Genomic DNA, 27,584 nt, shown 5'->3' with positions numbered 1-27,584 from the left:
AAATAGGGGTGTGCATTGGAGCATGGGTTGGTTCTGTACCAAGCCAGTGAGGGGATGAGAAATGGGTCAGCCAAGGTACCATGAAATCCTACCACTTTGATCTTTTCCTTGTTCGAGCAGTTGCCCTATTACTGCAATCCCTTAATTGTTTTCTGGAGATTTTAGAAAGACGTTTCTGCCAGTTCTTGCTGATCTTCAGAGCTTCTGTTGGGGGTCGGAGCCCTCAAGCATCCTCATTCTGCCTTTGATTGAGATGGGGCTTGTTGGGAGGTTTTTGATTACTGATTGAATCTTTTTGCATATTACAGGTCTGTTGAGATCTTCTATTTGTCCTTATGTCAGTTTAGGTAAGTTGTGTGTTTCTAGATATTTGTCTGTTTCCTCTAGATTATCTAGTTTTTGCATACCATTGTTCATAGTTTCCTCTTACAGTCCTTTTATTTTCTGAACGTTCAGAGGTAATGCCTCTCCCCTTCATTCAAGTGATTAGGCGCCTCCCTCCCGCATTGGAGGTCCCAGGTTCAGTTCCTAGTGCCTCCTAAAGAAACAAGGAAGATGAACAGACACAGCAAGTGCAAACATGAGGGGATGGGGAGAAATAAATAAATAAAATAAATCTATTTTTTTTTAAAAGCTATTTTGTTTGGTTTCTCGAAAAAATTGATCCCACTCATAAGAAAAGGGCAATTAAAAAAAGAAATAATGAAATAAATAAAGAAAATGGCAATAAGACTTATATTGCTGCCTTGGTATTTCATCTACCAGTCCATCTTGTAATAGTCTGACATCTTAAGTTTACATTACTATCAAAAGTTAAAAAGTATGTCTGCTTTAGATAAGCATACATGTATAAATATATTTTAATATTGAAAAACCTCTTTTCATAGAGTTAAATATTAAGTTTGTGTTTTGAAAGATACAAATATATACAATGTTATTTTAATATTAGTGTGAATTTAATATTAAATATTATGATATTTATAAGACAACATTAATATTTAAGAAACAACAGTATTTATTATATTGTATGGCACTTTTCTTTTAAAAAGAATTCCAAGACACTCTGAAACCAAGTAATTTCTCTTAACTAACACTATATGCCAGATTATCTATTATTACAGGCTAAAAACTGATACCTGGTAATGCTCCTATGTAATTTATTTAAATAAATATTTATTATGTATCTTAGTAGAGGTTTCTTTCTCTTATTATAAAAGTACATTATAAATAGCTATTTTTTTCTCTCTACAGGACAATCCTCCAGACACCAACTGTGTTTGATTTGGAACCCTCCCTATTTTACTCCATTCAGCTGATTTAACAGGGTTTCAGGAGAAACATCCAAAAATTTTCCAGGTATGAAAAATTTTAATTCTTGATATTAACACCTAACTTTCATACATAGTAAAAAAGTAGAATTTTTCAAGAATGTATTTTATATATCAGAGAACAGATTTATTACTTAAACGACCATTGTATGAAACATTCAACATTCACACCTTCTTGATCATTTTTCCCTCTTGGCTTACTGCTAAATTTTGAATTCATTGTCTGTCTTGTGTGCATATCTCTTTTATTCTACTTTGATCAGAGAATCATATTACACAGGATTATCTAGACCAGTCCTAGAGATGGAAATTATTTTAGTTTCCTAAGGCGGCTGTAACAAAGTACTATAAACTGGATGACTTAAAACAACAGAAATGTATTTTCTCACAGATCCAGAGGTCAGAAGTCCTAAATTGAGGTGTCAGCATGGCCACGCCTCCTCTGATGGCTTTAGGGTTCTGGTGGTGGTTTGCCGGCAGTTCATGGTGTTCTCTGGCTGGTGTCATCCTCAATCTCTGCCGCCATCACTTGGCCATCTTCTCTCAGTCTGTGTCCTCATCTTAACTAATAACATATTCAAAGACCTGTTCCACATTCATGAGACCAGAGTTTGGATATGTACATATCTTGGGGAGGACACAGTTCAGTCCATAACAGAAATTAAGGCTAGAAAGGTGAAATTATTTGCCCATGGACTTATAGCTAATTTAATGGTAAAACTAGTATCAAATTTTGATCTTCACCACTGATCTCAGGCCATGATGGAGTATATAGTACAAGCGTTAATTGTGCAGCTTTGGAGTCACTGGCTGGCTTAATTCCCTTTTCTGTAAAATGGGGATAGTGATACCATCTACCTGATAAGCTGTTACGCATAAGGATCAAATTAGATAATGCATATTTTTTTCCTTTATGTTTATTGTGGTAACATACATGCAACATAACATTCCACCTTTTAACTACCTTCAAGCATACAATTCAGTGACATTAATTACATTCATAATGTTGTGCTCCCATCACCACCATCCGTTACCAAAACTTTCCCAAACAGAAACATTGTACCCATTAATTATTGACTCTCTATCCCCCTTATGCCCATCCCTGATAACCTGTAATCTATTTTCTGTCTCTGAATTTCCATATTCTAGTTATTTCATATAAATGAAAAAATATATCTGTCCTTTTGTGTCTGACTTCACTCAACATAATGTCTTCAAGGTCCCTCTATGTGGTAGCATATATCAGAATTTCATTCCTTTTTATTGCTGAATAATATTCCATTATATGTAAAGATGACATTTTTTTTATCCATGAATCTGTTGATGGGCACTTGACTTGCTGCAACCTTTTGGCTGTTGTCAATTGTGCTGCTATAAATGTTGGTGTACAAATGTCTGTTCAAGTCCCTGTTTCAAAATCTTTTGGATGTATACCTAGAAGTGAAAATGCTGGGTCATAGGATTATTCTAAATTTAACTTTCTGAGGAATCACCAAACATTTCCACAGAGGCTTCATCATTTTACATTCCCACCAACAATGTACAAGGGTTCCTTTTGCTCATTGTCCTTGCCAATTCTTGTTATTTTCCATTTTTTAAAAAAATATTAGCCATTTCAGTGGGTATGAAGCGGTATCTCATTGTGGTTTTGGTGTGCCTATTTTTTAAACTAGGTTTGTCATTGTTATTGAGTTGTAGGAGTTCTTTATATATTCTGGATATTAAATCCTTATCAGATTTATGGTTTCCAAATATTTACTCCAGTTCAGTAGTTTGTCTTTTCACTTTTTCGATAATGTCCTTTGATGCACAAAAGTTTTTAATTTTGATGAAGTCCAATTTATCTTATATCTTTTATTACCTATGCTTTTGGTGCCATATCTAAGATAATACAAGATACTAAAGATAATTCCCTATGTTTTCTAAGAATTTTATAATTTCAGTTCTTATATTTAGGTCATTGATCCATTTTAATTTTTTCAGATAATACGTATTACTACTATTATCACTGCCTCTTGACCTTTCCATTTCTCATTATTTCAGTCCCCCTTACTGCATCTTTTTTGAAGCTCCTCACCCTTGGCTATGTCATAACACTTTCATAATTTCTGTCTTTAACACTGGCTTCTCTTCCCCATTATGCTCCACAAATGTGGGGAATTTTCCAAGTTCTCATCTCAGCCTGTGTTTCTACTGAGCCCCTTCACCCATTAATGGCCTAATCTCTTTTGGTAGACTTCTCCTAAATTTCTAGCTTCAAGTCTGATTTCTCTTCTGAACTCTGGATCAGTACTTCCTTCTGGCCATCACTACCTGATTTCTCACTCACCTCGAATGCAACATACCTAAAACTGAAGTCATTGCTTGTCCTCTAAACCAGCTCTTCCCCCTGACTTCTCAGTGATACCCCTAAACACCAATATTTGAAAAATCACAGTCATCTCTTTTTTATCTCTCTAGACTTCTACAACCAATTGGCCATCAAAGCAATTCATCATTCTGCTCTTCATCTGATTCTTGCCTTGGGTATGTGGTACACTTTTTAAAATTGCTCTCTCTGTGCAGTTGTTTCACCCTCAGAAGAATGCTTCCTTTCCTCTGTTCTTTATCTGGAATCTTGATCTGTTCCGTTTGTTTTTGTTTTGCCTCTGTAGTTTTTTGTTATTTTTTTTTAAACTTACCTTTCCGTTGCTTCTAGTTGCTTTTGCCTGGAGGGCAAATTCTAGGAGGAGGGTAACCCTGGAGGGGACTTTCCCAAGTCAGTATCTCCCAGCCAAAACAGGACCAGGAGCCCAGGGAGGAGCTGCAGCCAATTTCCAAAGGGCCTTGTGGAGAAGGTCAGAAAAGATGCCAAAAAGCCTTTTTGTTGGCTCCCCAAAGCTGTGCTTTCTGGCCTGCCTAGCACATGGCACTCCCCAGGAAACGGTTCTCTGCAGCCCTAAGAAGGCAGTGTGTTTTAAACCTCCATCCTATCCACCCCTGATGGAGGCTGGGTTGAAACAATGGCTGGTGTGGTCCCTGTCTGGTGGGCTAAAATAGCCCTCCAGAGCCAGGACCAGATCTAAATTTGCCGATCAAAAGCCGTGATCAATTCTTGGTTCCTTCCCCCACCACCATTCTTGGGGAAGACGGCGTCCACGTCCTTCTCCAGCTGCAGCACCCAGGGACTAACCTGAGGAGCTCACCTGGAGAGTGGGGAATGGGTGTGAGCTGCAGCTGTGGAGCAAGTTACCTCACAGCTTTTTACTGCAGTTCCTCAGTCTCCTGTTCCCTCTCCTTCCTGGATGCTTTACATTGCTCCCCTGCCCTCTGAAGCCCCAGAAGAGTTGTTTCAGACATTTTCTGCTTGTCCATTATCTGTTTTTGGAGGAGGTTCCTAATCTGCCATCTTCCTTGGAACAGTATGGCTTTGTTTTTCATATTTAAGTCTTTGATCCATCTGGAATTTATCCTAGTATAAAGTGACACATGAAAATCCATCTTAATTTTCCACTTGATCTTAGCCAATGGCTGAGAAGCAATTCAGCTTAACTTTTTTTTCTTCTAGAAGGCTAATGATTGTCCCAAACTATTTATTAAATTTAATTGCTCATCTTTTTCCCACTGTTTCATCGTATACTAAATTCCTACATATATTTTTGGATTTTCTTTTTCTTTTTTTCCCTCTACCAGAGATTGAACCTAGGGTCTTGTATGTGGGAAGCCAGCACTCAACCACTGAGACACATTGGTTCCCCTGAGTTGGTTTTTTCATTTGTTTGCTTGTTGTTTGTTTTCTTTAGTTTTTAGGGTACCAGGGACTGAACCTGGGACCTCCCATGTGGGAAGTAGGTGCTCAACCACTTAAGCAACATCTGCTCCCAGTGGATTTTCTAATATATTCCACGGGTCTGCCTTTCTTATCATTGCTAGCATTACAGTTTTAATTATTGAGGGAGTATAATGAAATTGACTATCTGTTGGTACTCTTTACTTCTTTTTGTTCTTCTTTATCAGAGTTTAACCATCTAGTCTTTATTTATTTTTCTATAAAACCTTAGGATCAACTTGGATTGATCTTAAAATAACCTGCTAATATTTTTGTTATAATCGTGTTATAGCTATAAATTAACTTAGGAAGAATTGCATTTTAATATGTTGAGTTTTCCTATTCAAAGTGCTTATCTTTACATTTGTGTACATCTTTTTTGTTTGTTAGTGGTGTTTTAAAGTTTTCCTTATATGTATCTTGTGCATTTCTTATTAAATTTATTCCTAGGTATTTGTTATGTTATTATAAATTGGTGTCTTTTATTTCCAATGATTTTTATGTACATGATAGTTGCTGATTTTTTACACTAATTTTTTAAACTCCCTCCCTGTGAATACTCTTCATGTTTGCAGTTATTCCACAGTTCATTCTCTTGTTCTTCTCCTTATATACAATCATATTATCAGTAAATATTGATAGCTTCCTACTTTCCAGTGGTCTTTTCTCATATTTCTTTCTGTAGTCTAATTGTATCAGCTAATACTTCCAGATCAATGTTAAGTAAAAGTGGTACTAGTGAGCATCTTCATTCTGTTGCTCACTTTACTGAAAATGCATCTAGTAGTATGCTAAATTTTGGGCTGACTTAAATATATATTATTACCGAAAAGCTGGGTTTTTTTTTGCAAGGGCCAGAATTTTTAATTGGAAAGAAGCCCTGAGGCAAAGCAGATAAACTGAAAAGTAAAATATGAAAAACAACAAGGGTCGCCTATTGAACTCCCACTACCCAGTCACCATGTTGCACCCCAGACCACTTACACATATGCACGTGCCAAAAAGCTTTTACTAAAAACAAGTTATATAACAGATTCTGTTGTCAATACAATGGCGGTTGGAAAAAAAACAACACTATGACTCTACCCAACTTCAAAGAGCTTACAGAAAAAGAGAGACATGAAAGTTAGTGGCATAGATCATAGTAAAGTTATGGCAGGAAACAATGGAGACACAAAGAAGGGTGATAACTAATCAGGTTAGCCTTGTGTCAAAATGAAGTTCCAAGAAGAATGTATTCAAGTCATATTATCTTGGTTTATCACTGACATGTTTTCATTGAATGAATCATAGTATGTCCTTGGCTTTAGAGGCAGCATATCAGAAGAGTCATATAAAGAGATTTTGTTTGTCCAGTAAGAACATTCATGAATTTATTTATTGAATGCCTCTTATATTCCAAGCATGAAACTAAGGCTAGGGGTACATAGAGAAATGGACAAGGTCCCAACTCATAAGTATATTACACTGTAGTAGAGAAACATACATTACAATAGGCAAATGTGGTACATTTCAGCAATTGCCATGAAAGAGATAGGGGTAAGGTACAGTGGGGTATGGAGGAAGTATTAATAAAAGTCTGCCAATGAGAGACAGACTTCTGGGAAGATGGTGTCAGAGTAGGTAAACAGGGCTTAGCAATAGCAGAAGGGCAAAAAGCTGCCCGAGGGAGCTTTGGGGATCTGCAGACCAGGAAAGTGCTGAGCATCTTCCAGGAGGGCAAGGGACAGAGAGATGAAGCCAAAATGAAAACCGTGAGTTACTGGCCCCCATGGCCCGGGAACAGCACCCATCCCCAACCCTCAGGGTGAACGGCCTGGATAAAACCCATGGCTCACTGCAGCCAAGTGAGAGGGGAACAGATGTTTTCCTTCCTGGGAAGGGGGAGGGTGTGGTGAAGGGTGGAGAGTGCATTCTCTTCAGTGAGTTTGGCCAGCAGAGCCCACTTTGAATCTCTCCTCTGTCCAAATGAGAATCAAGGGCAGGTAGAGTTTGAAAGGGACATCTCTGTAGAAAGATTCACCAGAGAGTGCCATCTGCTGGCAGGCTGGGAAACTTCAGGTAGAACAAACGCTTTTTGGAGTCTCACATCCCAGACCCCTTGGATCTGCTCTGTGCCCCATTAGTGGGTCCCTAATCCTATTTTGATAACTTGAGCTGAACAATTTTAAAGACTTAAAATAAGTTGAACCCAAAAAAGAAAAGCCATAAAACAAAACCAGTAGATGAGAGAGAAACTAACTGTCCGAGTAAATTCACCAACATAATGAGATGCCTAGATCAGCAAAAAATTACAAGCCGGGAAGCGGATGTGGCTCAACTGATAGAGCATCTGCCTACCTTGTGGAGGGTCCAGCGTTCAAACTTAGGGCCTGCTGGCCTGTGTGGTAAGCTGGCCCATGTGCAGTGCTGCTGCACACAAGGAGTGCCATGCCACATGGGTGTCTCCCACATAGGGGAGCCCCATGCGCAAAGAGTGCACCCCACGCGAATGAAGTGCAGCCTGCCCAGGAGTGGCGCCGCATACACAGAGAGCTAACGCACAAGATGACGCAACAAAAAGAGACACAGATTCCTGGTGCCGCCGAGAATGCAAGCGGACACAGAAGACAGCAAATGGACATAAGAGAGCAGACAACAGGGGTGGGGAAAGAGAGAGAAATAAATAAAATAAATCTTTAAAAACAAAAATTACAAGCCATACTAAGAAACAGGAAAAGATGGCCCAGCCAAAGGGAAAAAACAAAAACCCTGATGAGACACAGAGTTTAAGACAACTAATCAATGATAATCACACACGTCCCCTAAATCAATTTAAGGAATTGGAGGAAAATATAGCTAAAGAGGTCAAGGATATTAAGAAGACACTGGGTGAGCATAAAGAACAATTTGAAAGCCTTCTAAGAAAAGTACAGACTGCCCAGCACAGGTAGGGAAAGCTTCACAAGTAAGGTCATGATTGAGGTGACTCTGAAGGAGGAGTAGGAATTTGTCAGGTTGAAAAGTTTTTTGTTTTTTTTAAAAAATGAAATATTAATAACACTAGTACCATTTATTAGAGATTTCCTGTGTTCAGTTATGGTGCAATAATCTTTTAAATTAATTTTTCTTAATGAGAGAAGTTGTGGGGTTACAGAAAAATCATGTAAAAATTGCAGCATTCCTATACACCCCCTATTGTTGAATTTGCTGTGGTATCTTTGTTACAAATGATGAAAGAATATTAAAATTATATATTAACCATAGTCCACAGTTTACAGTCGGTGTATTTTCCCCCATTTACCCCCCTATTATTATGAACACCTTGTGTTAGTGTGGTACATTTGTTAAAGTTCATAGAAGGACATTTTAATACTTGTACTATTAACCGTAGTCCATATTTTACAATAAGTTGGTTTACTGTGTTATACAGTCCTGTTTTATCTTTAATTTTTATTCTAGTAACATATATGTATATATACCCTAAATTTCCTCTTTTAACCACATTCACATATATATTTCAGTGTTGTTAATCACACTCACAATAATATACTGCCATCACCACTATCCATTTCGAAAACTTTACAATCAACCTAAATAGAAATTCTGCACAAATTAAGCATCAAATCCCCTTTCTCTACCCCGAACCTATCCCCTGGTAACCTATATTCTAAATTCTACCTCTGTGAGTTTGCTTATTGTAATTAGTTCATATCAGTGAGATCATACAATATTTGTCCTTTTGTGTCTAGCTTATTTCACTCAGCTTAATGTCTTCAAGGTTCATCCATGTTGTCACGTGTATCAATACTTCATTCCTTTTTACAGCTGAATAATAGTCCATATGTTTATACCACATTAATCCATCGATGGACACTTGGGTTGCTTCCATCTTTTGGCAGTTGTGAATAATGCTGCTATAAATACTTCTGTGCAAATATCTGATTGTATCTCTGCTTTCACTTGTTTCGGACATGTACCTAGTAATAGGATTGCCATATCTTATGATAATTTTATACTTAGCTTTCTGAGGAACTGCCAAATTATCTTCCACAGTGCCTGTACCTTTTTACATTATCACCAGCAATGAATGAGTGCTCCTGTTTCTCCACATCTTCTCCAAAACTTGGTATTTTTTTTTCGATAGTAGCTATTCTAGTGGGTGTGATATTATATCTCTTTGAAGTTTTGATTTGCATTTCTCTAATAGCTAGTGATGTTGAGCATCTTTTCATGTGCTTTTTAACCATTTGTATATCTCTTTGGAGAAACATCTATTCAAGTCATATGCCTATTTTTTAACTGGGTTGTCTTTATATTGTTGAGTTGTAGGATTTCTTTATATATTCTGGATATTAAACCCTTATCTGATATGTGGTTTCCAAATACTTGTTCCCATTGAATAGGTTGTCTTTTCACTTTTATGATAAAGTCCTTTGATACACAAAAGTTTTTAATTTGATGTATTCCCATTTATCTTTTTTTTTTTTTTTTTTTGGTTAAAACCATTTATCTATTTTGTTGTTGTTGTTGCTTGTGCTTTGGGTGTAAAGTCTAAGAAACCATTGACAAGAACAAGAAACACAAGATCCTGAAGATGCTTCTCTACATTTTCCGTTAGGAGTTTTATTTTAATAGTTCTGGTTCTTATATTTAGGTCTTTGATCCATTTTGAGTAAATTTTTGTATGGGGTATGAGTTGGAGGTCCTCTTTCATTGTTTTGCATATGGATATCCAGTTCTTCTAGCACCATCTGTTGAAGATACTATTCTTTCCCAAATGAGCAAAAATCAATTGGCTATAGATGTGAGAAGTCTATTTTTGAACTTTCAATTCTATTCCATTGGTCAATAAACCTATCCTTGTGCCAGTTCATGCTATTTTGATCACTGTAGTTTTATAATAAGCTTTAAAGTCTGGAAATGTGAGTCCTCCAACTTCATTCTTCTTTTGCAAGGTGTTTTTGGTTGTTATTATAATAAATTATCCTGTATTTGATAATTGGCTTTTTTTTTTTTAAAGATTTATTTATTTATTTAATTCCCCCTCCTCCCCCGGTTGTCTGTTCTCTGTGTCTGTTGGCTGCGTCTTGTTTCTTTGTCCACTTCTGCTGTCGTCAGCGGCACCATTCCTGGGCAGGCTGCACTTTCTTTCGCGCTGGGCAGCTCTCCTTACGGGGCGCACTCCTTGCGCGTGGGGCTCCCCTACGTGGGGGACACCCCTGCGTGGCGCAGCACTCATTGCGCGCAACAGCACTGCACATGGGCCAGCTCCACACGGGTCAAGGAGGCCCGGGGTTTGAACCGTGGACCTCCCATGTGGTAGACGGACGCCCTAACCACTAGGCCAAGTCCGTTTCCCTTGATAATTGGCTTTTGACATTAAATATGTAGTTCATTTTGAGTAGAACTGGCATCTTAATGTTACTTAGTCTTGCAGAATGTCCTTCTATTTATTTAGGTTTTATTTGATTTCTTTTGGCTATGTTTTGTAGTTTTCTATGTACAAGTCTTTTGCATCCTTGGTTAAATTTATTCCTAGATAATTGATTCTTCTAGTTGCTATATAAGTAGAGTTTTTTTCTTGATTTCCTCCTCAGAGTGCTCATTGCTAGAGTATAGGAATGCTACTGATTTTTGCTTGTTGATTTTATACTCTACCACTTTGCTGAACTCATTTAATAGCTCCTGTAGCTTTGATGTAGATTTTTCAGTACTTCCTATAATATAGGAGCATGTCATGTGCAAATAGTGAAAGTTTTACTTCTTCTTTTCCAATTTGGATGTTTTTTATTTATTTTTCTTGCCTTACTGCTCTGACTAGAACTTCCAGTACAATGTTAAGTTACAGTGGGGTCAGTAGCCATCCTTGTCTTGTTCTTGATCTTAGAGGGAAAACTTTCAGTAATTCATCATTGAGTAATGATGTTAGCTGTGGGTTTTTCATGTATGTCCTTTCTCATGTGGGGCAAATTTCCTTCTATTCTTATTTTTCTAAGGGTTTTTATCAAGAAAGGATGCTGGATTTTGTCAGATGCCTTTTCTGCATCAATTGAGATAGTCGTGTGATTTTTCCCTTCATTTTGTTAATGTTGTATATTACATTAATTGATATTCTTATGTCGAACCACCCTTGCATATCTGGGATAAATACCACTTCATAATGGTATATAGTTCTTTTAATGTGCCATTGGATTTAATTTCCAAGTATTTTGTTGAGGATTTTTACATCTGTATTCGTAAGAGAAATTGGTCTGTACTTTTCTTGTGGTATGTTTATCTGGCTTTGGTATTATTAGGTTGATATTGGCCTCATATAATGAGTTAGGTAGTTTTCTCTCTTGTTCAATTTTCTGGAAGAGTTTGAACAATACTGGTATTAATTCTTCTTGAATGATTGACAGAATTTACCTATTAAGGCTTTTGGTCCTGAACTTACTTTGTTGGGAGGTTTTTTGATGACTGGTTCAATTTCTTTACTTGTAATTGGTCCGGTCTATTTCTCTTGGTGTCAGTGTAGGTTGTTGGTATATTTCTAGGAATCTGTCCATTTCACCTAAGTTGTCTAATTTTTTGCATACAGTTGTTCATAGCATCTGTTATAATCCTTTTTATTTCTGTGAAGTCAGTAGTAATGTCCCTTCTCTCATTTTTATATTACTTATTTGCATCTTCTTTTTTTTCTTTGTCATTCTAGCTAAGGGTTTGTCAATTTTATTGATCTTTTCAAAGAACCAGCTTTTCATTGTCCCATTTATTGTTAAGAGTGTGTTATTTAACTTCCATATGTTTGTGGATTTTCCAATTTTGTGCTAGTTACTGATTTTCAGCTTTATTTCATTATGGTTAGAGAAGATGTTTTGTATACTTTCAATATTTAAAATTTACTGAGACTTGTTTTGTGACCCAACATGTGGTCTCCCCTGGAGAATGATCCATGTGCACTTGAGAAGAATGTATGTCCTGCTGTTTGGGGGTACAATGTTCTATGTATGTCTGTTCAGTTTAGTTCATTTATCATATTTCTCAAGATTCTCTGTTTCCTTATTGATCTTTGTCTAGGTGTTTTATATATTGATAAGAGTGGTGTATTGAAGTCACCAATTGTAAAAGTGTCTATTTCTCTCCACAATTTTGCCAGTGCTTGCCCCATGTATTTTGGGGCACCATGATTAGGTGTATAAATATTTATGATTGCTATTCCCTCTTGGTGGATTGCCCCTTTTATTTATATATGATGTCCTTCTTTGTCTCTTACAACAGCTTTTGACTTAAATTCTCTTTTGTCCAATGTTAGTATTGCTCTTTTCTTTTGGTTACTATTTGCATGGAATATCTTTTTCCATCCTTTCTCTTTCAACCTATTTGTGTTTTGGGGTCTAAGCTGAGTCTCTTATAAACAACGTATAGTTGGATCTTGATTTTTTTATCCATTCTGCCAACTTGTGTCTTTCAACTAGGGAGTTTAATTCATTAGCATTCAGTCGTTACTGTAAAGACAGTAATTACTTCAGTCATTTTTTCTTTGGTTTTTATATGTCAAATCTTTTTTTGTCACTCATTTCCTTTATTTTCAACTTCCTTTTTTTGTGTGTAGTTGATCTTTTGTGATGTATCTGACTGATCCCTCTCTCATTTCTGTTTCTGTATATTTTTGAAAAACTTTCTTTGTGATTAATGTGGGATTTATATTATACAATTTGCATCTATAATCTAATTTGAAAAATTACAAATTTAGCTTCAATAGCTTACACATTCTCTGCTCCCATAACATTCTGTTTCCCCTCTTTGTTGTTTATGTCCCACTTTACAACTTTATATTTTGCATGTCCGTTATCAGGAAATATGACTTTTCTTTTTCACTTGTATTCTGACTCTTATAGGAATTAAAGAGTTAATGTTGTGTATTGAGGATACAGTAATATTGGGTCTTTCATATCCCTTTAGTTACTCTTACTGGTAATCTTCATTTCTTCATGCTACTCCAAGCCACTCTCCCTTGTCTTTTCCTTTCAGCCTGCAGAACTCCCTTTTGTAATTCTTGTAGGGCAGGTATTTTGTGATAAATTCTCTCAGTTTCTGTTTATCTGTAAATATTTTAAACTCTGCCTCATTTTTGAAGAGAGTTATGCTGGAGAAAGAATTTTCGACTGACAGTTTTTCTCTTTCATTACCTTAGCTACATCATACCACTGCCTTCTCACCTCCATTGTTTCTGATGAGAAATGGGCACTTGTCTTATTGAGGATCCCTTGTATGTGACGAGTTGATTTTTTCTTGCTGCTTTCAGAATTCTGATTAGTATGTCTCTTGGATTAGGTTTATTGGGATTCTGTTTGGCGTAGGTTGTGTTTTGTGGACATGTATGTCTTTCATAAGAGTTGGGAACTTTGGGGCCGTTATTTCCTCAAATATTTTTCTGCCCCTTTTCTGTTCGTTTCCTCTTCTGGGACTCCATAATGCATATGTTTGTGTGCTTCATCTTGTCATTCAAACCCCTGAGACACTGCTCAATTTTTTCTATTCTTTTCTCTGTTTTCTGACTGTATGATTTCTACTGTCCTGTCATCTGGTCAGCTGATTATTTCTTTTTGTTTTTTATTTCTTTTTGTTTTTGTTGTTGTTTTTATTTTTTATTTTTTCATTCTTTCTTCTGCCTGCTCAAATCTGCTGTTATATGCCTCTAGTATATTTTTCCCACCCTTCCCCCTCCCCCCACCCTGCTTTTTTTTGCTGTCTGTGTCCTTTTGCTTTATCATCTTCTGTATCTATTTCTCTGTTTTTGTCTTTTTTTGTTTTTCTTCTCTAGGATTCACAGGGATTTGATCCTGGGAACCTCCGATGTGGAGAGAGATTCCCTGTCATTTGCGCCACCTCAGTTCCTGGTTTCTGTTGCACCTCGCCTTGATTCTCCCCTTCATCTCTCTTTTGTTGTATCATTACCTTGCCGTGTGACTCTTTGGCACGGGCGCTGGCTTACCATGCGGGTGTGCTTTGTATACCAGGGGGCCACAGGGATCAAACCCAGGTCCTCCCATATGGTAGGCAGAAGCCCAGTCACTTGAGCTACATCCACTTCCCTCTAGTGTATGTTGTTGTTTTTTTTAAGATTTTTTTTCTCTCCCCTTCCCCACCCTCCCCCCGGCCAGTTGTCTGCTCTCTGCCAGTTTCTGCTCTCTGTGTACATTCACTGTGTGTTCTTCTGTGTCTGCTTATATTCTTGTCAGTGGCACCAGGAATCTGTGTCTCTTTTTGTTGCATCATCTTGCTGCATCAGCTCTCTGTGTGTGCAGCGCCACTCCTGGGCAGGCTGCACTTTTTTTGCGCTGGGCGGCTCTCCTTACGGGGTGCGCTTCTTGCACGTGGGGCTCCTCCACACAGGAGACACCCCTGCGTGGCACGGCACTCCTTGTGCACATCAGCACTGCTCATGGGCCAACTCATCACACAGGTCAGGAGGCCCTGGGTTTGAACCTTGGACTTCCCATGTGGTAGGTGGACACTCAATCCATTGAGCCAAATCCACTTCCCTCTAGTGTATTTTTAATCCCAACTATTATGCCTTTCATCCCCATCATTTCTGTTATGTTTCTTTTTATACTTTCAAACTCTTCCTTATGCTCACACATTGTCTTCTTATCTTTATCTCTTTATGCATATTTTTCCTTCATCTTCTGAATTGATTTAGGAGATTTGTTTGAACTTCTTTAACTAGTTATTCCAAATTCTGTTTCTCTTCTGAAGTTTTAATTTGTTCCCTTGACTGAGCCGTAACTTCCTGTTTCTTAATTCAGTTTGTAATTTTTTGTTGATGTCTGGGCATCTGATCATCCTGATGGATTAACTCTGAAGGTCAGTTTCTCACTCTTGTCTAGGGTTTTAATTAGTTTTGTGTTAAGGCTCTTCTTGACGCTTGGTCCAACTTATTCTAGACCTTTAAGGTAGCCCAAGTTTAACTGATCAGATTTTCTCAGCTCTTTGTCTGATTCTTGTCTGGATATGTGGTAAAATTTTTAAGATTGCATTTTTTGTGCAATTATTTCAACTCCACAAGAAACCTTCCTTTCTACTGCTGCTTCACTGGGAATCTTGATCTGTTCTGTTTGTTTTTGTGCAGAATTTTCTTCCCACCTCTATGATTTAAATTCTCCCCCTCAGTGTCCCTTTTTCCTTACAGTTTTCAATTCTGGAACCCTCATGTCTTAGAGCAGTTCAGTTTAAATGCCTCTCCTTTCTTCCTATGAGGCTTTTTTGCATCTGGTTTCTTCCCCATTAGAGTATCCCACCCCAGGGAGCCAGATGGGGACAATCCAGAAAAAGCGAATGAGTCCTGAAAAATCCATTTTGCGTTTTGGTAGTCCAACAGAAACTGGATTTATTATATTAAGTGTACCTGTTTTCACAGTTCTGCCCTGTCTCTTTTTACCCCCTGGCGGCCCTTTTGTATGTAGCAAGACTTAGCAGCTTGTGTTTGCCCTGGGTCTCTGAGCACTCAGGTCGCTGTGCCTAGACATGTGTGGGGGTTCTAACTTGCTGCTGTGAAGGTCTCTGTAGTGTGTGCAGGGCAGGAGGGACCCTAACACTGCTGCCTCCGCACTACTCCCAAGCTGCGTGGCACTGAGTAAGGGGTAGGGCTGTGGACTGGGGCTGGTTCTAGGATGGAAATTTCCTACTTGCTCTTGTAGATTGTTCTATTTCTTTGCTTCAACATTTGTAGAGTCCTTCTCCAGTCTCTGTTGACCTCCAAAGTTCTAAGCAAGTGGGATTTGTCCTTTTATTAGCTGATTATGAGGGAAGACTTTTCTAGGGGAGGTCTTATGTTGCCATGTTGATCATATAAATTCAGGAGTTTTGTTTTGTTTTGATTTTTGTTTCTTAAATAGCAATTGTAGGTTTACAGTAATATTATGCAGAAAGTTCAGATTCCCATATATCCAAAACCCCTCCAATCCCAGCTTTCTCTGTGAACACTTTATATTAGTTTGATAACTTTGTTACAGTTGATGAAACAATATTAATATAATTATAATATTAATTATAGTCTGTGGTTTATATTAGTGTTCACGATATTGAATAGTTCTATGGTTTTTTAAAACTTTTATTCTGATAATATATATATATAACTTAAGAATTTCCCTTTCAGCCACATTCAGATATACAATTCAGTGATGTTAATTAACATTAACAATATTGTGCTACCATCACCACCAGCCATTATCAAAACGTTCCCATGATTCCAAACAGAAACTCTGGATCAATTGAGCATTAACTCCCTATTCCCTACCCCCACCCTGGCCCCGGTAACTAGTTTCTGACTCTGAATTTGCATGGAGAGGGGTGGTTTTATTGTAAGTAGGCACAAAGAACAGTATGTATAAAAGCTTGGCAGCATGAAGTGGCCTGAGTTGTGTCTGGGGAACTGTCATATACCTTAGGAATGGAAAGGGAGGTAAGTGGCAGGAGATGAGCTTGGAGAGATTGGCAGGAGCCAGGTCCCAGCGGATACTGAATCCATTCATAGAAATGTGGACTTAATCAGTGGGCAAGCAGGAGCTATTGAAGAATTTTAAACAGCAGAATCTGGAAAGATAACTTGCTTCAGGATAGATTAAAGGGAGAAATATGAAAGGCAGGGAGACCAGTTAGGAGGTTACTGTAGTAGACCATATATTCTCTGTGATGACATTTAATGTCCTCATATAAGAATTCACATGACAAGTTCTCCCTAGAAGTTGGTGCTGGAAAAATACTTGTTTCTACTGAGGAATGATATGAGAAATGTATGAATCATTTATGTTTCTCTTTTTCTTTTGCCTTGTATTCCATGCCAAACAGCACTCTTTAAATGCTCATGTGCTCATGTACAGAAACCTCTCATTTCCATTATTAATTTGTAATTTCTATTTTAAAATATCAGGTTGCATATATATTTTATTAAAAACTACTTAAAACTTCAAACTACTCTCCTTTCAAAAATAGTTTTTAATTATAAATGTAAAATATGATTATTTTACAAAATATAGAAAAATATAAAGGGAAAAACATAAATTGCCTGAAATTCCACAATCCAAAGGTAATCACTATTAACATTTTGGTGTATTACTTTTCAGTAGGTTTTCTGTATGCATCTTTTAGAGAAATAAGACTGATAATATAAATGTAGACTTTGTGTCCTTTCTTTCTCACTAAACATTATATTGTGTACATTTTTTCTTATTGTTAAATGTTCTTCAGAAACATGATTGATAGGAGGATGTAGCTCAAGTGGTTTGATCCGAGTACCTCCTAAAACAAATGAGAAAACCAACTTTTATAAACAAACAAGCAACATGATTGATAAAGATGAAATAATTTTCTGTTGTTTGAATGCATCATACTTTAAAAGCTGTGATCTATCTTAGTAGTCTAGTACAGATTTTGGAGTAAAAGTGCCAGGTTCAGATCTTGGCTTCACTACTTGCTTGCTGGGTGACCTTGGACAGATTTATTTGTTTTTTTTCTAACTTCTTTCTGTTTCTAGTAGAAAGCTGTTAAAACTCCTTACAAATGACAGAAACCTCTAACCACCACTAAATATTCAGAAACGGTTATACTGCAATTAAGTAAAATTGAAGTACATATTTTTAAAAATCACCAAATGTTAATATGACAGATTTAAAATTCAGCTCAGATATTGATCAGAATCAAAGTAATGTTAAGTGCTAGGAGTTTTCCCTGTGTAAAAGATCTGTCCTTTAGAAATTAATGAAAACCATAAATGATGAATAAATAGTTTTAATTCCCCTCACTCTTATTCACTTTCCTTTTTGTTTTGAGTATTTATTAACTTTTTAAAAAATGTTTTATTTCAAAATAATTTCAAACTTACTGGACAGTTGCAAAAATAATACAAACCCCATACAGAGAAATCTAATATATGCCCACTCCCCCAGAAACCCAGACCCACCAATTTTAACGTTTTGCCACCTTTACCATATCATTCTATCTATCTGTCATCTATTTTCTTTCTTCTAAATATTTGACAGCAGGTTGTACACATATTCCTTGAATACATAATACTTCCATGTATGTTTCCTATGAACAAATTGCTACTGCACTTAATACAGCATTTAATGTTCATATAAAGCTTATATTCCATATTCCAATTTTTCTTATATCCCAGTGAAGTCCTTTTGAACCTTTTCTCCTCCATTCTTAGATCCCATCCAATATCATGTATTGTATTTACTTGTCACTATTTCTTTAGTTCTGATTGCTTTTTTCCTTTCACCCCAAACAGAAACTCTACACTCATTTTGCATTAATTCCCCATTGTCCTTGCCCTAACTTAAACTGTACACTTTCTGTCTTTGTGAGTTTGCATATTCTCTGATATTTTCCTTGTCATAATCACGGAGTTTTTTTTTTAAAGATTTATTTTATTTATTTCTCTCCCCTTTCCCCCAGTTGTCTGCTCTCTGTCCATTTGCTGTGTGTTCTTCTGCATCTGCTTGTATTACCAGGTGGCATTGGGAAACTGCCTCTCTTTTTCTGTTGCATCATCTTGCTGCGTCAGCTCTCCATGTGTGTGGTGTCACTCCTGTGTGGGCTGCGCTTTTTCCACACGGGGCAGCTCTCCTTGCAGGGCATACTCCTTGCATGTGGGCACCCCTCTGTTGGGGGGCCCTTGCATTGCATGGCACTCCTTGCATGTGGCAGCACTGCGTGTGGACCAGTTTACCACAAGTCAGGAGGCCCTGGGTATAGAACCCTGGGCCCTCCATATGGTAGGCGGATGCTCTTATCAGTTGAGCCACGTCTGCTTCCCGTAATCATTGAGTTTAAATTAACATCTTAAATCTATAACATTCTCAGTTGCTTTGATACCAACTTAAATTCTTTAGCATACATAAGCAGTGTTCCTTCTGTCCTCACACCTTTATGTAGTTCTTGTTATAAATACATATTTATACATTATGAGTCCAAAAGCATTGACTTATCATTATATTTTAGATCTTGTAGGAAGTAAAAAGTAACAATGGCAAGAGTACTGGTATTTATATTTATCATATTATCTTTATTGGAGGTTCTTAATTTCTTCATGTGGCTTTAGTCAATTGTCTAGTATCCTTCCTTTCAAACTTCAGAACTCTCTCTAACATTTCTTTCAGGGCCAGTCTAGGAGTGACAAACTCCCTCAACTTTTGTTTTTCTGGGAATGTATTATTTCCTTCCTTATTTTTGACCTTTTTCTTTTTTTTTTAGATCTAAAAAAATTTTTTTTAAATTTTTTCTCTCCCCTTCCCCTTCTCCCCACCCCAGCTGTTCTGTTCTCTGTGTCCATTTGCTGTGTGTTCTTCTGTGTCTGCTTGTATCCTTGTCAGTGGCAACTGGAATCTGTGTCTCTTCTTTTATTGTTGTGTCATCTTGCTGCGTCAGCTCTCCATGTGTGCGGCGCCACTCCTGGGCAAGCTGGAATTTCTTTCACACTGGGCAGCTCTCCTTACAGGGCACATTCCTTGCGTGTGGGGCTCCCCTACACGGGGATACCCCTGCATGGCACAGCACTCCATCTGCACATCAGCACTGCATGTGGACCAGCTCCACACGGATCAAGGAGGCCCTGGTTTGAACCCTGGACCTCCCGTGTGGTAGGCAGATGCTCTATCCATTGAGCGAAGTCTGCTTCCCTCCTTCCTCATTTTTGAAAGATAGTTTTGCCAGATACAGAATTCTTGGTTGGCTATTTTTTGCTTTCAGCACTTTTAAATATGTTATCTGACTGCCTTCTTGCCTTCATGGTTTCTTCAGAGAAATTGGCACTTAACCTTATTGGTGCTCGCTTGTATGTAACATGTTGCTCATCTCTTACAGCTTTCAGAATTCTCTCTTTATCTTTGATATTTGGATTATAACATGGCATGGTATGGTTCTGTTTGGGCTTATCCTTTTGGATTTCACTGAGCATCTTGCATGTGTGTAAATCATGTCTTTTGATAAATTTGGGAAGTTTTTCAATAATTATTTCCTTGAATATTCTCTTTGCCTCTTTCTCCCTTTCTTCCCCTTCTGGGACTCCTACAATGTGTATATTAATATACTTTATGGTATCCCACAGGTTCCTCAGGCTCTGTTTGTTTTTTATCCTTTTGTTTCTCTGCTCCTCAGAGGGGATGACTTCAATAGTTTTATCTTCAGATTCACTGATTCTTTCTTCTGCCATTTCCAATCTGCCATTTCAAACCCTTCTAGGGAATTTTAAATTTCTGTTACTATGGTCTTTAGCGCTGTTTACTTCCTTTTCATAATTTCCATCTCTCTATTGATATTCTCTTTGTGTTCATCTATAATTTTCCTGATTTCCTTTAGTTCTTTGTCCATGTTTCTCTTTAGCTCTTTGAGCCTATTTAGGACCTGTTCTTTAAAATTCTTTGTCTAGTATGTCCCAGGTCTAGTCTTCCTCATTGATGATTTATAATACTTTAATCTTCTCCTTTATCTAGACTATCACTTCCTGTTTCTTTGTATCTTTTGTAATGGTTTTTTGACACCTGGACACTTTGATATTTTATTGTGTTATTGCTAGAATTTAAACTCTGAAGCATATGTTCCTTAAGCTTTTATCCAGCTAGTGTTATGGCAGAGCTTTCCTTGAATGCCAGGAGCTAACAACAACAACAAAAAGAAAACACCTTTCCCAGTCTTTGTAGATTGACCTGTGCTCTCTTATTCAAATATTATACATACAATGAGTTAAGAGAATAGCTTCAAGCCAAATCCTATGGGTCTCCATGATCCTTTCTTGGACATACATGTGTGGCCCTAGGAATTCTCTTGTTTACACAGAGATGAATGACCCCTCTTCTTAGGAAACAGTTTCCTCAGGGTCCAGGCACAGCATTGTATGTCCTAAAGCCAGCAATCCCTTGCCCCAGGCAGTACAACTTGACTGCTCTTCCATAGCATTTTATAAGAGAGTTCAGTGAGCTGCCTTCCACACATCGGGCAAGGTCTGGGACAATGAGTCCCTCAGGCCACCACCAAACAGAGGGGCCCTGACATACATGCTCCCATTATGTGCATGAGGCTTACTCTGCTCCCTCTGGAACTGGGACCAGCGATCTGCATTGGGAACATGGGCTGGTTTTGCACCTAGCTGGGGAGGGGATGGGGTAGGAGCTAGCCATGGTGCCATGAAATCCTACTATTTTAACTGGCCTTTTTCTTGATTTGGCACTTGCCCTGTTACTTCAATCCTTTAACTGATTTTTGGAGCTTTAGGAAGATGTTTCTGCCAGTTCTTACTGGTTTTCAAAACTTTTGTTGGGAGATGGAGCCCTGAAACATTTCACTCTGCCATCTTGATTGGGGCAGGGTCCAGAGTTATTTTTTGAACTTTTGTTTCCTCATCTGTAAAATGGAGATATTGGTACTATCTACTTCCTAGGATTGTGGTGAAGATTAAATAAGGTACAGAAAGTATTTAGACCAATATCTCATTGAAAGTACACAAAAAATGTTTGATTTTTTGCCCCAGCTTTTGAGTTTATAAATCACATTATAGTGAATATTCTCTGACCACATCTCTGAATTTTAAAAAAATAGATTCCTGGGATTGGAAGTATTGAACCCAGGATATAAACACTTTTATGGCTTTTCAATCAGACTACCAAAATGAGTTCTTGATTTTTGCTAGCCGATATCCTTAATAGCAATGAATGATAATGCTATTTAACCAGACTCTTATTAGAAATAATTAAAATCTTTCAAATACCATCTTCCATTAGTGACTCCCAAACACTTTTCTTCAGCCTAGATCTCCCAAGTATAGATCCAAACATCCTCATGCTGATTTCATGCTCTCTCTGAGCAACATTTTCATAATTTTACTTCCCATTTCACTTCTCCATAGGGAAAGGAAAATATGCTGGTCAGTGGGAAACAAATATCTGTCCGTGATTGTTTTACAGCAGAACTTACAAAATGACATCCTGTCACTGACATATATATGATATATGTGTATGTTTCTGACACGCTGCTTTCATGTATCTGACATATACGTACATACATAAAGGGGAGGGAGTGGGAATAGGAGGGCATTTTCCCCTAAGAAATAAGTATTCACTCTGTAGAAGAACAAAATCAAGTTTCTGGTCCTGCAAGTCTGAGGATCAAATCCTGGCCTAAGGGGACCAGTATAAATGCTACCAGTTATTTTCCTAGCACCTAGCGAGCTTTCCATCTTCTCTCTCTTTCTTTCTTACTCCTCCCCCCCTTGTTATCTATAGTAACCAGATATTTAGAGAACCATGTAGATCCTTCCTTCACAGGGTATACCGAAATAAATTACAGAAGAGTTAAATATTAAAAACAAAAACAAACAAACAAACAAAACACCACAGAGGAAAATGGAAGTGAGTATTCATCAAATACCTGAAGGTAGGAGAGTGGCCTGTATGTAGAAAGAATTGAAAACAAATCACAAAGGAAAAGTTGAACATGTTCCATTCATATATTTATTCATTTATTGGCCTCCAAGTCTACAACATGGCAGAGTAAAAGACTGAAGAAAAGGGAGAGGTTTAGGCTAGGATGGCTTCTGGTTTCTGAACCAGGCAGTGGAGGGACATGGGGGTACAAATCACCAAGGCAGGCGATAAAATCAAAGCAGTGAATTTTGGGAATTAGGAAAGGGCAGAGAAAATAAGTTCAATTTGATGCTCCTTGAGTTTGCGCTATCATCTGCATCTAACTGGTGACTGGTAAATCATCATGATGACAATGATAATGAGAGCAGCTGATATATTATTGAGCAGTTACAATATGCCAGGTACCTGCTGGGTGCTTGACATTTAAAATGTCTCATTGAGTCTTTACAGTCTATGAGATGGGTGCTCCACTATTAGTAACTCCCATTTATAAGTGAGGAAATAGATACATAGGCCCCAGCAGAGCCAGGGTTTAAATCCATTCTATTTGATCTCATATCCCATGCATTTATACACTGTGTTATTTAGACTGCTTCCAAGTTCTGCTGATTCTGCCTGCTTGGCTCATGCCTACCTGCCCTTCCCATCACCACCTATAACTATAGGCTAGTTTATATCCTTACCATTTTTATTTAGATTACTACAATCGTTTCCTGTCTGGTCTCACTGCTTACATTCTTACTCCTCTCCAGTCTGATCAAATGCCATATCACTTCTCTCCTCTGCATAAAACCCGTTCATGGTCACCCCAATGCTTGAGGGTCAAGTCCAAACTTCTTGATGAGGCAAATAGGTCGTCCACCTCATCTCTCACCATCTCTTTTGCACTCTGTGCTCTAGCTGTGCTGAACTACTTTCTAGTCTCTGAACATACCATTCTGTTTTATGCCTCTGTGCCATTGCTCAAGTTATTGCCTTGAATGCCTTTTCCCATCTTTCTCCAGTAAAAACCTACTCACCTTTCAAGCTTCTAATCTAGCATCACCTCAACTATGAAACCTTCTGTATTAGTTTTCTTGGGCTGCTGTAAAAAGTACCACCAACTGAGTGATTTAACACAACAGAAATTTATTCTTTTCAAGTTCTGGAGACTAGAAGTCTGAATCAAGGTGTAAGCAGAGCCCTGCTCCCTTTGAAGGCTCTAGGGAAGAATTCTCTCTCACCTCTTTCTAGCTTCTGGTGGTTGCCAGCAGTCCTTGGTATTTCTTGTCTTGTAGCTGCATCACTCCATTTTCTGCTTCCATCTTCACATGGCCATATGTGTGTCTTCTCTGTGTCATCGTGTCTCCAATCTTTGTCTCCCTATAAAAGCACCTGTCATTGGTTTTAGGGTCTACCCCAATCCAGTATGACCTTATTTTAACTTGATTACATCCACACACAAAAAACCACCCTATTTCCAAATAAGGGCACATTCATAAATACCAGGGGGTAGATCTCTAATATATCTATTGAGGGGACATAACTCAACCCATAGCACCTTCCCTGATCCCTTCTCTTCTTTGTGGTCCATAAACACTTCTGCCGTAGCATCCATGATGTTGCACTAACTTGTTTAACTTTCTGTCTTCCCTTATTAGACTGATGCTGTCTCAATCATGTCAGTATTCCCAGGGCCTCATATATCGCATATGGGTCAATAAATTAATTGATTGAGTGAATTGAATGAGTGAATCCAGGTGAAGCTTTCTAATAGGCAGTTTGGTATTTGTTAATGGCTACATTGGACATATGTAATATGGGAGTTGGCATATAGCTATTGTTTGGAATAGTGACTGCAGTACTGGGTTTTGGTATGCCAGTGTTGCAAAATGTTAGAAACCAGAGCTGCTTTTAAGTTCTGCAGTATTTTTAGGTGTAAACTAATATTTTTATATTCTAAAAATCCAAAATGTAAATCATTTATGTGTTGAGACATACCCAGAGAGTTATATACTGCATTAAGAGTCCGCATCAAACAAATAGATGTGCTTTTTGAGCAGGTTTACCACCTACATCCATTCCCTGTTTAATATCCATACAGCATATCTTATTGTTTTAATTCTCATTTGCAATGTTACTTGTAAAAGTGGATATCTTTTCTCAGGATTCTTAGTCATTTGCATTTCCCCTGAAGCCAGTTCATCTACTGCCAGAATGAGGTTGGGGATGGAGAGGTGTTAAGAAAAACAAGAGAGGGGGAAGCAGACTTGGCCCAGTGGTCAGGGTGTCCGTCTACCACATGGGATGTACGCGGTTCAAACCCCAGGCCTCCTTGACCTGTGTGCAGCTGGCCCATGCGCAGTGCTGATGCATGCAAGGAGTGCCGTGCCATGCAGGGGTGTCCCCCATGTAGGGAAGCCCCACGTGCAAGGAGTGCGCCCTGTAAGGAGAGCTGCCCAGCGTGAAAGGAAGGGCAGCCTGCCCAGGAATGGTGCCGCACACATGGAGAGCTGACACAACAAGATGTCTCAACAAAAAGAAACACCATGCCGCTGACAACAATAGAAGCAGACAAAGAAGACAACGCAGCAAATAGACACAGACAACGGGGGTGGGGGGAAAGGGGAGATGAATGAATGAATGAATGAATGAATGAATGAATGAATGAATAAGAAGAGAGGGGTTAAGAGAGGAAAGAGGGGTAATGAGAAGTTCCAAGGCTCAGTTCCCAGTTCTTGCCCTGTAATCTGCCTGCCTCCGTTCCACCAGGGTTACATTCCCTCTGCTTTCCTCCAGGGAAATGGATCCTATAACTCCATTCTCCTATGGCTGACTCCTTCTCCCAAAGAGAAGTTTATTTTAGGCAGGAAGAGGATCAAGCCAGAAGGACCTGGGAAGCTTGGTCATGGACCCCAGCCCTCGGGTGGCATGGCATCTGAATCAAACATGCAAGAGGAGGGCAACCACATCTCACTTCTTAATAAAGTAGTTTGTTATTGATACCAGTGCCATATTTTGATGTTATGCAAAATCGATACTGAAATACCAGCAAGGTCATTTTACCTCAGTTTTGCAATTGCTAATTTGAAACCACGGGCACAGTTTGAAACCATAAATAGACAGTTCTGCACATCTCACTGTTCCTAAGGACATGGTAGCATTTGAATGGTGAGAAGGAACTGCACACTGAAAAGGACACCGAATTTCTATGACTTCTTTAGCATAGGACCCCAAATGACTTTATAGCTTTAAGGAATAGGTTCCTGATCCTTAGAAAACTGTGCCACAAGGATGAGTCGTCCCCAAGAATTGTAGATAAATGGAATTTTGCCACACTTACTCCACAGTGCCAAGATCTTCACTACTTTCCTAGTATGATCGATATGTTGGAGTTTTTGTTTTATAAGCTCTGATACAACCATCACACTTTGTGGGCCACCTGATTACTGGAGCTCTGTGAGCTAAGTGGAAGTGTAACACAGATGTTTAAGTAATTGAGGCAAATTGCCTATTTCAATAAAATTACCCAGAAGTAGAATGAAAGTCCTTTTCTCTTTGTTCTTTTCCAGATATGTCTGACAAATCCCCCACCTCCAGCCAAGTTCTTGGCCTTTATCTCTTTAGGAGAAAGAATTCATTTCTCTGTGTCTGATCTCTCCACATATAGAAGAAACCAAATATCTTAAGTAAACATGTTCAACAGCAAAATGCACTAAAAATGATTAATGTACATCGTGGAACAAATAGTATCTATCAGTTTGAGAGTTACTTTAAAAAAACCACAACAACTTCTGCAGGCACCTTATAATATATCTTGACATATCTCACTGTGGTTTTGATTTACATTTCCCCAATAACTAATCATGTTGAGCATCTTTTCATGTGCTTTTTTGGTCATTTGTATATCTTCTTTGGAGAAATGTCTATTCAAATATTTTCCCCTTTTTTTTTCCTTTACTCTTTTTTTTAAACATCAATTTTTCGATACATATTAATAAAGCATTCAGTCCATTCAAAGTGTGCAATCACTGGTATTTGGTATAATCACAGAGCTGTGCATTTATCACTTCAGTTATTATTAGAGCATTTTCATTACTCCAATAATAATAATGAACAAAAAACAGACCAAAAAAACCCAAAACACTACCCTGTAATAATCACTTCTCTTTTTAAAAAAAAATCTTTTTTTAAAGATCTATTTTTTATTTATTTCCTCCCCCCCCCCCCCCCCCAGTTGTCTGCTGTCTGTGTCCATTTGCTGTGTGTTCTTCTGTGACCGCTTCTGTCCTTATCAGCAGCACCGGAAATCTGTGTCTCTTTTTGTTGCATCATCTTGTTGTGTCAGCTGTCTGTATGTGCAGTGCCATTCCTGGGCAGGCTGCACTTTCTTTCGCGCTGGGCAGCTCTCCTTCCGGGGCTCACTTCTTGCATGTGGGGCTCCCCTACGTGGGGGACACCCCTGTGTGGCACGGCACTCCTTGTGCTCATCAGCACTGTGCATGGGCCAGCTCCACACGGGTCAAGGAGGCCTGGGGTTTGAACCATGGACCTCCCATGTGGTAGGCGAACACCCTATCCATTAGGCCAAGTCCACTTCCCTCAATCTCTTTATCCTTCTCCTGCCATACATACCTGCTAATCTGTTTCTGTCTCTCTAATTTTTTTTGCATTTATATTTTATATAGATAGAGGCAATACATAGTACCTTTTGTCTAGTTTTTTCACTTAGTATATTTCCTTTTCTACAATTAATGGAAGATTATTATACATTACTATACCCTACTGTCCCCAGCCTGCTTTGATTGTGTTTTGTCTGATATTAGCATCTTGTAACATTAACATACATTTGTTCAGTTTCAAAGAAAAGCATTTTAATATCTGAAATATTACCCATACTCATATTTCACATGAGGTTTTGCTGTGTTATACAGTTCCATGTTACATTTTTTAGCTTTCCTTCTAGTAAGATACTTGACCTTAGACTTTCCCGTTCAACTACTCATATATTAGCATTGCTAGTTACAAATACAATGATATGCTTGTAAATCATTTCCAAAGATTTATAAACAACCTTTTTAT

General features: G+C 38.2%; 1 protein-coding gene across 5 annotated transcripts in view; it reads left to right on the top strand.

Annotated features, from left to right (window-relative positions):
* Window positions 1-27,584, top strand: part of ZBTB8A (zinc finger and BTB domain containing 8A) — a 118,577-nt gene that overhangs the window by 20,442 nt on the left and 70,551 nt on the right. For 2 of the 5 annotated variants that reach the window (XM_071217564.1, XM_004471358.4), the window contains exons 2-4: window positions 309-347; window positions 1,252-1,356; window positions 3,789-3,854. The gene's annotated coding sequence lies outside the window, so the exon portion shown is untranslated. The remainder of the gene's footprint in view (window positions 1-308; window positions 348-1,251; window positions 1,357-3,788; window positions 3,855-27,584) is intronic. The other 3 variants (XM_058303970.2, XM_004471359.4, XM_058303971.2) reach the window with 3 other exon arrangements.

This window comes from Dasypus novemcinctus, chromosome 9 (assembly GCF_030445035.2).
Source record: "Dasypus novemcinctus isolate mDasNov1 chromosome 9, mDasNov1.1.hap2, whole genome shotgun sequence".
NCBI lineage: Eukaryota > Metazoa > Chordata > Mammalia > Cingulata > Dasypodidae > Dasypus > Dasypus novemcinctus.
The sequence above is the reverse complement of the archived record's forward strand: the minus strand, read 5'-3'. Positions and strand labels throughout refer to the sequence as shown.